This window comes from Ornithodoros turicata, chromosome 1 (assembly GCF_037126465.1).
Source record: "Ornithodoros turicata isolate Travis chromosome 1, ASM3712646v1, whole genome shotgun sequence".
NCBI classification, from domain to species: domain Eukaryota; kingdom Metazoa; phylum Arthropoda; class Arachnida; order Ixodida; family Argasidae; genus Ornithodoros; species Ornithodoros turicata.
The window spans coordinates 140,906,587-140,916,739 of NC_088201.1; the positions used below are offsets into that span (position 1 = coordinate 140,906,587).

A 10,153-nucleotide genomic window follows, 5' to 3' on the forward strand; every position below is an offset into this window, starting at 1 on the left:
ATCGTATCGTAAACAATAAGTGTCTAACAACAATCCCGGGTATGCTCTCACCGCTAAGCTGACTCTGTCCCCGATTCGTCTTCTTCTGTCGTCTCGTCTGCTTGGTCGCGACTAGAGAGCCACAGCTTTATTTGGTCGGCATGCGCCGTGCTACAATAATCGCGTCGTCCACGCCTCCCCTTCAAATGTGTAATATGGTACGTATCGTTCGGAAGGACGGCATCTATGACCATAGGGCCTCTGTACTTTTGCTGTGTCTTTGTCGGTCTCCCGGTGTGCACGGGCAGACGTTTCACAACAACAATGTCGCCTACATCATATTTTGGGGCGGCTCGCCGCCTCAGGTTATAGTGCTGACCTTGTTTTGTTTGTTGCCTTTCGATGGAGTCTTTAGCCGTCTGTCTAACACGGTCCAAACTTGCCTGGGGGAAATCGTCCGCGTCCAGTGCGCGTAACTGACTGTCCTGATGCCTGGCGTTGAACCCGTAGAGCACCTGGAACGGCGTCTTTTGCGTTGTCTTGCTTCGTGTGGTATTCAAATTACGCTGAATCTCTTGGATGTTCTTATCCCAGTCTTTGTGATCTGGCCTCTCAATTGCCATTGCGATTCTTGGTATGAGAGTCCGATGCACTCGCTCGACTTGGCCGTTGCCTTGAGGTCGTTGAGTAGATATTTTTACGTGTTGAATGCCTTTTTCTTCACAGAATTCCTCGAATTGTGCTGATGTGAATGCTGTCCCTCGATCGGTGATGATTTTCTGGGGCACATCGTAACAGTTAACGTAGTGATTCAGGGTACTCTTCGTCGATGTATTGCGAACGGGGTACAGCACTACAAATTTGCTGAAATTATCGATGATGACAAGTAATTCTTGATTTTGTTGCGTACTTCGCGGAAAGGGTCCGAGATGGTCCATATGTACGATTTCAAAGGGTTGGCTGCCTGGAGCGATGGAGTGCAATTCTCCCGGTTTCTTCCCCGTGGGACCTTTGTGCAGCAAACACTCAATGCACTGCGAGATGTGCCTCTTTACATACCTGCGTACACCTACGAACCAATATCGTCTCAAAATCTTGTTTGTTGTTTCTTCTGCGTGGCTGTGCCCCATCAAATCGTGATGTCTGATCGTCATCGCCTTACGATTGCTCTTAGGGATAGCAAACAGCAACCTTTTCCCTTCGTCATCCTCGTATATTTTATATAGCAGTTCATTCTTGAGCATGAAGCCTTTAACTTCCCCTTTCTCGCGCTTTGTTCTCTTCTCTGGCTTCTTCTTAAGTGCGTGAATTATTTGTCGGAGTTCATTGTCAGCTGTCTGGACTGCCGAAATACGCTCCGCTTCATCCATCGTGAAGCAAACGTCTAGTCGACTTTGTTGCTCGTCATCCTCGGGGTCGGCGGCAGGCGCCCTGCTCAGGGCGTCAACGTGGGTCATCTTGGCACCCTCCCTGTGCCGTATCGTAAAGTCGTAATCTTGGATGAAGTCCATCCAACGAGCAATCTGCGGTAGCTTCGTTTTCATAGCGTTCATGAAGACGATGGCCTGACAGTCAGTGTAGATCGTAAAATGGATTCCCACAAGAAATGCTCGCAATTTTTCGATGGACCATATTACCGCCATCAGCTCCAGCCTTGTCGAGTGGTATCTTCTTTCCGCTTCGCTCGTACGCCGACTGACACAGTGGACAAGGTGGAGTTCACCATCGTCTCCCCTCTGGAGAAGCATTCCCGCAAGGCCGTCCTGGGAAGCGTCGGTGTGGAGCTCTGTTTCCGCGTTGCGGTCGTACAGGGCGAGCACAGGTGCTTTAGTTAACTCCTCCTTTAACGTCTCGAAGGCGCACTTTTGTTCTGCACTCCAAATGAACTTTGCATCCTTCTTAGTAAGTAGTGTGAGTGGTTTCGCCTTTTGCGCGTAGTGGGGTACAAATCTTCTAAAATAGCTAGCCAGTCCGAGAAATCGTCGTACCTCATGTACGTTCTTCGGCGTTGGGTAATGGGTTATAGTTTCTAACTTCAGGGAGCCCGGCTGAATCCCCTGTCTCGTTATCTTAAAGCCTAGGAAAGTAACTTCCGGCATGAAGAATTCGCACTTTGACAGCTTTAATGTCAAATTCGCAGCATCAAAAGCGCGGAGAACCTTCTCCAGTGCATTTAATCCTTCGTTTATCGTCTTACTGGGTATAAGTACGTCATCGAGATAGCACATAGCAGAGTCGAAGCGGAGACTTCCCAAAACCCGGTTGATGAGCCTCTGGAATACACTTGGCGCGTTGCATAGGCCGAAGCTCATGTACATGTATTCGTAATGTCCGTCTGGCGTTGTAAATGCTGTCTTTTCGATTGACTCTGGGCTCATTGGTACCTGCATGTACCCGTTCGCCAGATCCAGCGTTGTGAAATAAGAATTTCCGTTCAGTCTGTCCAACTGATCGTCAATGAGAGATAACGGAAATCTGTCTTTTTTGGTTTGCTGATTTAGCCGCCTGTAGTCTACCACCTTACGGTATTCCCCATTCTTCTTTCTCACAAGGAGGACAGGACTTGCGTAGGGAGAAAACGAGTCGCGGACAATGCCCGCGCCTTTCAGCTCTTCGATAATGCGTCTTAACCTTTCCCTTTCGTCATGGGTGGCGCGGTACGGTCGGGAATAAACCGGTTTAGAGTTTTCGAGCTCCTCTATAACCATGGCCGCCGCTGTTGTTTTCCCCAACTCGTTCAAGTTCATCGCAAAGCATTGCCGATAATCGTTTAACTTCTTAAGAAAGAATGTCCTTTCTTCTTCTGTCAAATCGCTTCCTAGTGTAACATCCTCCAGCCTGATGAGCACTGGCGCGCACTCTACTGGCATTGCACACGTCATTGTAGCGCTTTCTTCGTCGGCCGCGCCTTGAGGGTTTTCTGCACGGTCTGGTGTAGTCGGAGCTAAGCTTACATCTTCGGCTCTTCCTAAGCTGAATACTTTCTTCACCATTAGAACTGAGTCGCTGTCATTAACCACGGGCACTTTGGTCTCTCCGTCGCATAGTTCTAACAGATAGCCGCTGTTGGTACTCTCCCGCTTCAGCATAATCAGCGACGTTGCCGCTCCTGATTCAGTATGCGCTTTTACAAATTGGACAGTGTTGGGTGGTACCCCCACGGATTCGGTGCTGACTAGTTTATGCTTTGCTTCTGTAGTCTCAAGCTGAAGATCTATGAACGGCCCGTCTTTGCTACTGTCGTAAAGTTTCATCTGGTCTTTCACTTTGATCATAATGACATTCTCGCGATCAAGAAAGGTGCGTCCGATCAGCATATCGTAGCAGATTGCCTTATCTTCGACAATGTATGCCTCTACAGATGCCGCTACATCGTCGACAGCAACTTTGATGATACACTTTCCTAGCGGCATTGTTTTTGCTTGGCCCAGGCCAAATAGGGCATCGGCTTCATCGACGGCTTGCACAGTAGCGCTAGCGCGAAGGGCCATCGATGCCGTAATGATGGTTACCGCGCTACCCTGGTCAACGAAAGCTTTTGCGACAGTCCGATCGTTTATCGTTGCTTCCTTTATGTACTTTTCAGCGCTTTGCCTTCCTACGCAAAGCGTCTCTTTCGGCTTAGTTTGCGCTTTAGTACATTCGCGTCTTCCGTGTCCATTTTCATGGCACAAAGTACAATATTTCAGTCGCCTCTCTTTCGGACAATTTTTCGAAATGTGGTCGCCGTACTCGTTGCAATTGTAACACTTTAGCCTTCCGCGGTCGTCCCTCGCAGGAGCGGACATGCCCCCTTGTTGTTTGGAACTATTTGACGCGTGGCTTCGGTCTCTCTGGTGGGGCGTTTTAGGAACTATATTCGCAAATAGCTCTCGTCGTTCCTGTCCTAGTTCGCTACACCGTTTCATGTCATGTAACAGATCCTCTAGGCATGCATACATTTTTGGCACCAACATTTGATAAAGTTGTGTGTTTAGAGCACCCAACAATACTTGATCTTTGGTTTCGGCATCGCTTAGGTTACAGCGTTTGCATAAATGTAGTTTGTCCATAAAGTATTGCATGACTGACTCACCCTTGCGTTGTACACGTTTTCTCATGTCGTCGAACTTCGTCACCAGACTGACACCAGGTGCAAACATCTTTCTAAAGTTCACTTCGAAAGACTCCCACGTCGTGCAGTCCTTCACCTTGCTTCTATACCACTGCGCAGCTGGTCCGGAGAGCTTGGCTTGCACCAACATCAATTTTGCGTCGTCGTTCCATTTGCACTGCGTTGCCAGTTGACTGAAGGTGTTCAGCCATTCTTCCGCCTGACGTTCGTCACCGTGGCCGTCGAAGGTCTGCACTTCCTTGGATAAGTCCGGGAGAATAGGTCGTGCAACTGGGCTGTCGTCTTTGGTGGTCCGGGCTTGCAATAGTTCCGGAAACATGGCATCTCGCGCTGCCTCCTGTAATCGCAGGTGTTCCAGTAGAGCGTCCAGGTCACTCCGCTGTCCGCGCTGATCACCATGGGGCTCCGTTGGTTGCTGGGTGTTCTGCGTCGTATCGGGCGGTCCATTTGGATTCTCGTCGCCGTCGTTCTTCTCCGTTGTTGAACCGTTGCTTCGTGTTATGGGCGGCATGGTCGTTGTACCTACGGTTGCCAGATTGAAGGACTTCGGAGCCGATCGTCGTGAGACGCTCGTGTAGCGACAGGTGGGCTGTAGGGAACTGATCCCACTTCTGAAAAACTGTAAGGAACCTCGGGGAACTTGTCCCCGGGAGTCGTCGTGGCGGCACGTGTGCCGAAGGAGAGACAGCGAGACGTGTTCTCTTTCCGTAGACTGTCTGACGACGCTACGCTTTATTTACAATATACACATGGGTTGAGGGTCATCATTGGAAGCATATCAAATCACCATAACGAATTATAAGTCAAGTAATGCACTACAGGTGTCTGCCTAAAAGGGTATGGGGGGGGGGGGGAAACACGGAAGCGGGTATTACTGCCAGAGGCCAAACAGGTGGCTCGGCCTCCTGCTCGCAAGGCATTTTAAACATTCCTAAGCTGATGGGTGCTTTTAAGTCGAAGGCCATGGCCTTCGCCACATTTCTATGTATTCCAGCCTCAGAACATCGATTCCTTTCATAGTATGTCTGGGAGCCTCGCGGATCCTTTTACGACTCCATTTGTCCTCCATCAGTCCTGCAGGGCAGCAATCGAGGCTCTTTATTATTTTTAGTTTTTGTTAAATATTGTTTTATCGTTGCAACGTACCATTATACTTTTGTTTGTTGATGATATCATGTTATTCGGCTCCGTATATCAACGTAACGAAAATTATATCATTAACTACCAAACAAAACATTTCTTGTGTAACTATTTAGTTAACTGCACTGGTTTTGAACGTGTTAATGCAACGCGTGACCCGCGTGTCGTTTTTTCCTATGGTTTGTTTTTCGCGACCATGTTAGTATCATCTGCACACTGCAGTGTGTACTTTTGGATTTAACATCAGATTTACAAAAGGAATTCCGTGACCCGGTTTGTGTTATTTCATTGTACACAGCACTCGTTCGCAGCAGACTAGAATTCGCTTCAGTTGTGTGGAATTCATTGAAACTGACTGAAATCAAAAACTTGAGAGTGTGCAAAATAAATTGATGCGCATATTGTATGATAGATACCTCAGGAATTCGTGTTATTATAAGTACGATGTACCCTCCCCAGGTTCAATGTGTGTTCATTACCAGCGAGGAGGACGGTTCGCGATTTCTACTATCATCACAAGCTTATTCATGGGCAAATCGATGGTCCGGATCTTTTCAGTGACATTTACTTACATGTGCCGTACAGGCCCACACATTCTGCAATATTATTCTACCCCTCTGTCCACCGTGGACATTGCCCATTATATCGTGTACATCAAGAGTTCAATGATTTTGCTCGTGACACTGATGTTGATATATTTCAACTTCTACATATAATGAAACGTGATCTACTTAGCTACTGACGCGATGCTTACCACCGTTTTACCAGTGTTACCTATTTTTACTGTGACGTTTATTTTATTTATTTATTTCGTGTGAAGTGCGCCAGCCATAAGGATTGTTTCCTTTGGTGGGTACTAATAAATAAATAAATAAAACAATGAAAAATAATTCTATAAATTTTGCGCGTGTTGTTACACAAGAACCAACCTGTCAGTCGTGTCAGTCAACTCCGCGGTGTCATACACAGCAAAATATTACGCTGCAGGTTACTTCAGAGATGCAGCTTACGAAACGCCTCCTCCCGAGTCACAGTCTTTCCACACACGTCGGAGGGAAAGTATGGAGATCACTTATTGACAAGCATGAACATCTCCGTAAAAATCTGTAGATGCAAGTAAAACAAATAATTTGGTTAATTAACATCGTTTTTAGTCAAAGATTCTGTGCGTTTCATTGTCTGGCACTTTCTATTTCGCTTTTTGTATAGAAACAACAGCTAGGCTCTCCAGAGTTCGAATCCGCGCGTCGTCATACAAATGAATTCGAATCCGCGCGTCGTCAGTGATACAAATTATCAAATATTATATTGACAGCCGTTTGTTAACATGCACACCACGAAACAAGCATTGTATTATTTTTTTTTCTCCCGAGATTGGCGCATCATGAACCGGGATTCTCGTCAAAGCTTTTTGCAATGAATGTTCAAAAATCTGACATCATAGCGTAAACGCAGGCTAGCCGGTGCATGACATCCAATAGACAAGCCTGCAGGAACGTCACACACACAGCAGTTCGTGGCTACAGCCCATGACACCCTGACGAACATACCCATCAATCGTTGTCCTGACAATTCTCTGTTTTCCAAGTTTTCCAGGTTGGTAGACACCCTGACGAACATACCCATCAATCGTTGTATACAACGATTGATGGTTATAGGAAGGGAGTTGCCTCAGGACAGAAGCCGCCGATATTTCGAACAGAGACTGTTCTTCTTCTGAAGAAGAACAGAAGAACAGTCTGAAGAAGAACAGTCTCTGTTCGAAATATCGGCGGCTTCTGTCCTGAGGCAACTCCCTTCCTACATTCTACCGGTTCGCTGGATTTCTACCCATCTACGATTGATGGTTATGTTCGTCAGGGTGTCTACCAACCTGGAAAACCTGGAAAACAGAGAATTGTCAGGAAATTTTGATGTGACTGGAAACGTCAGGGGATTCTCAGGGAATTTGGCTAAAAAGCAGCTGAAGTCAGGGAAAATTGCAGACAAGTGCCGTGATGATGCGCAGCGAATCGCGATTGCCGACTGGTGGTTGAGTGGCGATGCCGCAGCATCGTTACCGCGAGTAGAAGTTCGCCAGAACGACAAGCTCTGAGGCAGAAACGTGGGATAGGCTCACTAATACTTAATAAATAGACTGTTTTATGAGGGATCTGTATCAAAACGTAGGATCAGACACCAAGTTCGTTTTTGTTTTTGTCAAGGAATTCGCTTGAAATGGTCAGGGAAAACCTGGAAAAGTCGGGGAATTTGGGGGCCGCAGTTTGGTAGACACCCTGGTTCGTGTATTTTGTGTAGCCCATGCTCAGCCTTATTTCATCAGGAGTGAAAAAATATGCATATTTCAGAAATACGTAATTTGTAGATCTGTAGATGTGGCAGCACTTCCGAGTCAGTTATAACAGCCGCTTGCTCTTACACATTTTGTTGTGCGCGCGTTTCTTGCGCGCCACACACAGCGCAATCGTAGAAATAAGGTAAGTGAATCCTTACTCTCAACCTAGAACACATACGTCAGACGAGCACAAGAGCAAGCTGATGATCAGAGGATCTCGAAAATGACGCAAGTCACTGGGTTGTATTAAGTCTCCACTGCGGCTTCGCATTGCGTGCATGCCTTACGCTCCTAAGATCAAGTTATTCCAAAGACTTCTGCGAGCGTCACCTACTGAGCGGCGGGATGCCGCGGTCCATCCCATATACGAGCACGGTCAACCTTTGCCGTGCTTTTGATATAGCGCGAAGCGTGATTCAACAGTGATGTCCACAGCTGGTCCCAGAACGCCAAAGACGTTGGCATTAAATATGGGGGTTCGTGGTTCCTTAGTGTTTGCCTGGTGAGGCATCTTAAATACGGTGTGCCGTGTGTTGAGATTTTGGGGCACGATGAAGAACACTCAGGTGGGCAAAATTAAACCCCAGCGTCGCTCATGATCACAGTTGTCCCGCGACGTTCAACCACGAATTGTTGTTATTGCCAGGTCAAGACTTTTATCTGTAGCGCTCGCATGGAAGAGTGGAGACAGGTACAATACATGCCATGCATAGGACAGGTGCAACGCTAATGCACATCAAAGGACTGCGAAGGTCGCAAACTGGATTGTGTGTAATGAAGTAGTAGGTACTGGACTCTCATGGTGCACAACGCCCAACTGTCCTGAACACGATTTAATTAGCAATTAGAGCTAATTGGGACCCCCCACATTAATCAGCACCCTCCAGGGAGCCACCACACTAATTGGGGAAAGTCTAACTCGTGTCCAGACCAGCTGAGCGTTGTGCACCATGAGAGTCCATAAAAAAGAAAAATAATAGGCAGAAAATAAAATAAAAAGATGGAAATAGAGTGGAGAGAAACAATTTATTCGAAAATCAACGATGCCGCGGCGAAGAAGCCGCTCCGCAACACCCGAGTGACCAGCACCCGCCATGTTGGTAGTTTGCACCCAGCAGTTGCAGAGATCGACGACAGGTGGCCACTTAGTTGCAAGGCATCACACCAGATGGCGCCACCATCATAGCTCTAGACGAGAAAGACAGAACAAGATACTAGCGGCAGGTAAAAATGACAGCACTGCCAAGCAAGTCTAGGCATGCGAGAGAAAAGGTCTAACCGCTACTGCTAAACAGAAAACAGTACACATCGGGGAAATAGGCTTACGGGGACGATCGCTTAGGCCTAACCACAACACTACGCAGCTAACACAAGGCGGGAACCACACATCGCTAAACATGCGAGAAAAGGCTTAACACGAGCGCGGTCACCGCTAAACACGGCAAACATACGAGGAAAGAGGCTTACGGGGGCGATCGCTTAGGCCTATCCTCAACACTACGCAGCTAACACAAGGCGGGAACCACACATCGCTAAACATGCGTCAACAGGCTTGGACACCGCAAAACAAGTCTAAACATGCGAGAAAAGGCTTAACACGAGCGCGGTCACCGCTAAACACGGCAAACATACGAGAAAAGGAGCGCGTCAAATCACTCACCTTTTCCCCCGCGGCAACTTCCAGGCAGAAACTGAGCGAGCGCGGAGAACATACGTCTGCTCTCTACGAGATCCAGCCAGAAAGTGAGCGAGCGCGCGGAGCGCACGTCCGTCTTCCGCGACGGTCCGAGAGAAACTGAGAGAGGCGACGCGCAGCGGACGCTATGGATGCGCGCGCGCGCCCTCTGCTCCACCCGTCCGCGCATGCGCGCGCGCGCGCTCCTAGCGCCCCCTGCGCCGGCCGCGGGTGTTTTCGGTTTCGGCTCTCTGCTGCTGCGCGCGCGCTCCTAGCGGCGACGGGTGGCTTTTCAGTTTCGCTTTCATTCTCCGTTCTTTGCGCGCGCGCGTTTATCTGTATAAAGGCAGCGCGCACCGCGCTCGCGTCATCATTCTGACCGATACGTGGAAAACGCCATGTGTGGTTTATTCTCCTGCGTTTCTCGTCGTCGCAAGGAAAAGACAAAAAACGAAGAACTTCGCGAATTTATACGCGGCATCGTGGAGGAAGCCTTTCAAGTCCACCGTCTGGAATGGTTGCAAGCACGTCAAGAAATGTGTCAGGACAAGATGAAGACGCTCGACCGCATCTTAGCGGCGGACAGACTGGCGAAAAAGAAGTCCAACTTTAGCCTGGATAATCTGTATTGGGAACGCAGTTCCGATGTAGAGGACGACGACGACGAGGATGTGTAAATAAAAAGCGATGCATTTCTCTTCGAGTCTCAGTCTCTTCTTTCTCTTCGTGCAACGTGTACGCACGCAACATGTCTTCCCCCGAACCTTTTCGTTTCCGTCATCCCTTTCGCTGTATCTTAAGCGGCCCCTCCATGTGCGGCAAATCTACGTTCGTTGCTAACGTGTTGAGGAACCTGAACGACGTGGTGGACAAGCCCCCGTCACAAATATTCTACGTGCAGAAATATGCT

At 48.2% G+C, this 10,153-nt stretch overlaps 1 protein-coding gene and 1 long non-coding RNA gene across 3 annotated transcripts in view; one reads left to right on the forward strand and one right to left on the reverse strand.

Annotated features, from left to right (window-relative positions):
- Positions 1–10,153, forward strand: part of LOC135370024 (uncharacterized) — a 147,964-nt gene that overhangs the window by 125,155 nt on the left and 12,656 nt on the right. The window lies entirely within an intron of this gene.
- LOC135370014 (uncharacterized) lies at positions 8,576–9,396 on the reverse strand. The gene is made up of 2 exons (XR_010415182.1): positions 9,229–9,396; positions 8,576–8,756 (listed from the first exon to the last, which is right to left on the reverse strand). It is a non-coding gene; the product is annotated as an uncharacterized LOC135370014 (long non-coding RNA).